The sequence below is a fragment of the Ruditapes philippinarum genome, unplaced genomic scaffold, assembly GCF_026571515.1.
Source record: "Ruditapes philippinarum isolate M1 unplaced genomic scaffold, ASM2657151v2 ctg14609_1_1_1_1, whole genome shotgun sequence".
NCBI classification, from domain to species: domain Eukaryota; kingdom Metazoa; phylum Mollusca; class Bivalvia; order Venerida; family Veneridae; genus Ruditapes; species Ruditapes philippinarum.
In genome coordinates this window covers 19378-22557 of record NW_026854369.1, presented here as the reverse complement: position 1 = coordinate 22557, position 3180 = coordinate 19378, and the positions used below count along the sequence as shown (strand labels likewise).

At 29.4% G+C, this 3180-nt stretch overlaps 1 long non-coding RNA gene across 1 annotated transcript; it reads right to left on the bottom strand.

Moving 5' to 3' along the window:
• Positions 1–242: 242 nt before the first annotated feature.
• On the bottom strand, positions 243–2649 carry LOC132739987 (uncharacterized). The gene is made up of 2 exons (XR_009627086.1): positions 781–2649; positions 243–415 (listed from the first exon to the last, which is right to left on the bottom strand). It is a non-coding gene; the product is annotated as an uncharacterized LOC132739987 (long non-coding RNA).
• Positions 2650–3180: the final 531 nt, after the last annotated feature.

The window sequence follows — 3180 nt, the reverse complement described above, 5'->3', positions numbered from 1 at the left end:
CAACAATAGGTTATCTGGACATATATTCTATATGTGTTTTACCTATACCCATTTGCGCCTGTTGTCTACTTTTGTAGACAAAATATTAAAACACTAAAATAAAAAATACAGTACTTATATTTGAAAAATAAACGGATATATGTTATAACTATATGGTTACTATATGTTTATACATTTCTTATATAAAAATAAAATTCCGGCACAAATGGGTTAAGGAAAAGTGTGTACAAATAATCATGTACCTCTTCATTATATGCCCATGACATTGAAAAAACATTGTGTCATCTGTTTACTTCAAGGTTAGTCACATTGACAGTATCACATTTTAGACTTTATCTCTCTTGATTCCATTCATAAAAAGCATTCTCAAAATGGGTCCTCTTAATTTCACATTCATCAATCTGACAAAAACCTCCTGGAAAAGAAGTTAGAAAAATATGCCACTAATTATGTCAGTTAATGTCAAATAAATACTTTGAGAAACTATTTGGTCAAAATTGTAAATGTACAAAGATTTTCAAACCAAATATATATATAACAATGAACATTTCCTTTTTAACTTTCTAACATATATAATGTATGGTCTTACTTGAAGAAAATGTTTGCCCGTGTGACCGAAAAGGGATTAAGGACCATTACTATTGTTTTTCCTTTTGTTTATTAAAGGGCCATGGCCCCATATTCTATTGTTATGGAATGAATTCTATTGTTCTCTTTTGTTATGCTACAGTAAGATGGATATATATATCAAAGTCAGAAAAAAAACTAACATGTTTTTACCTTAATGGCCTGTATAATTATGTTTCACAGCTTCTCAGCAAACAACCAACTGAGCCACAATTGAAATCTAACAAACAAGCCTTTATTCACAAACCTGAAATAAAAACTTTTCCTAATCAATACAATAGTTCTTTTAATTTATTACATACTTCATTGAAACATTAAGAAATATTGATAAAGTAAAATGCTCATTTTCATTTCCTGTATTTTCAATGTAATTATTCATTTTTCATTGCGTATTTTCACAAGTGTCTCCTAAATTTAGCCTATACACAATAGACTGTAAAGAATAATAGGGCAATTTCTTTATAATTTCAAGTATTTATAGTCAAAACAGTCCTTTTTAAAGGCATATATATGGGTAAGTTGAATGTTGCATGTCCAGATATGATTGACTAACAATTGTAAAAGTGAGTAATAATTGTCGGAATCATAGCTCAATCGGTAGAGAACATAGCTCAAGGTTACCAGATTTCAAAAAAAAAATTATTAATTTTGTTCTGACATGTCAGGAACAACTTAGATATGTCAGGAACAACTTGAAATTTAAATGTGTTTTTCGTTTGATTGATTTTTGTTACCTATCTTACTTTTTCATTGAAGTATCTTTACCTTCTTAAAAATTATGCCCAAATCTCATTTCTTTCTCTTTTTTTTAAACTTCTTTTCATGAATTTAATATAAATATTTTCAACAGATTTTAAAATAATCAAAATACAACACTGTTAAGCATATATAACTGTTGTCAGGATTAAGTTTTGTTTCATCAAAAAAAAACTTGAATAGAAAATAGAACAGTTTCCACCTGTAGTTTGGAACACACTAACTGAATTCACTTTTATATCAATATTATGCAGTCTTAAACTTATTTCACTAGTAAGTCAAATGATTTATTATCTCAAACAATGTAATTACATGTAGTATAAGTTTTATGGAAATAATGTGGTTAATCACTTGCAGTTAATCAAGGCTCGACAAATCCACTTGTCCGCTCATAAATGATAAATACGAGTAAAAATGACTCTGGACAAGTTAATCTCCCAAAAATGCCCGTCCTGCAGGACATGTGAAATTTCTAGCATAAATTAATCAAATTTCAATTCAATTCTTTTGAAACCATTTTTCAAGTTTTACTAGTAAGACAGAGCACAAAATAATTCCCGTGTGTTTGATGAGCAAAACTGATGTTGATTTGTTGAATGCAACGCTTAATTCTGTCCGATTCTATTTTGTAAAAACTTACTAAAAGCCCGTGCGGCGATTCCAGTATGTTCCACAAAATTTTTTTAAAATGTAACAATGCAATATTCGGCAAATGTTTAGCCAGAAAGAAGTTAGTTAAACAGTGTCTTCAAAAAAGAAAAATTGTCTTCAAAAAAGAAAAATGAGTCAGAACATGTAGGAAATTTATATTTTTTAAGCATTGTTGTTGTTGTTGTTTTTCGTTTTTCAATCCCTGATATATTATTTGTAGTATTTGTAACTATTATCTATTCTATTTGTAATAGAACAGCATTTTTCCCTTATAAAACTATTTACGTTCCCAATAAAAAAAGACAGCAAATTTTCAAATGTTTTATTTTTAAAGTCCCAAAATTACTGTCAAAATTCCCATCCAAAATTGGCATATATAAAATGGATGATTTCATATTGATAAGTGATATGTGATAAAAACCAAGTACAACTACATCTGACAGAGCAATATTTGTACCTAGTTCATTTTTATACTTCCGAACATTATTTATGTACATGTACTCATTTTTTTCACTCCAATAGGAAATCAATATATTATGCATGGTTTAACTTTAAATGTGTATAAATATTATGCATAATTCTCATGTCTCCCTGGATAAAATTCAAAATTAACCATGTGGCATAAAATACCTGTCAGTTATGTAGTATCAATTTGAGTCAAAACGCATTTTTCCAAAAAAAAATTGTACTGGTAGCGTATAGATAATAGTTATCCAGAACTAAGCAAATGTCAGGGTTTTTCGATGCTAATCCCCAGTGTAAATATAATTATAACCTTACTCAAATTTCTTAAAATGAGGGGTGAAGTGTCTGCAAAAAAGGGCCTAGGGTGAAGTGTCTGGGGGGTGAAGTGTCTGTAAGCCGAGGTGATGGACAAGGCAAGACATGTCAATTTTTTGTAGCTTATTATGAAGTTGCAGTACAATGAGAGACTGGCACTACTTGTATATTTTTTATTTAAAAAAGCTGTAAGGTAAGCATCAAACAATATGTATACGCTAGATGTAAATAAACTCACCTCCAAAAATATATAAAAAAAAATGGGTCAAAAATGTCTGGGTAGGAAATGGTTTGAGGGAGGACTTTCAAGGGAAGGAACTGCTAAACTTAAAATTTGATAAGGTCAATTCAGTACAAAAAAGCTTT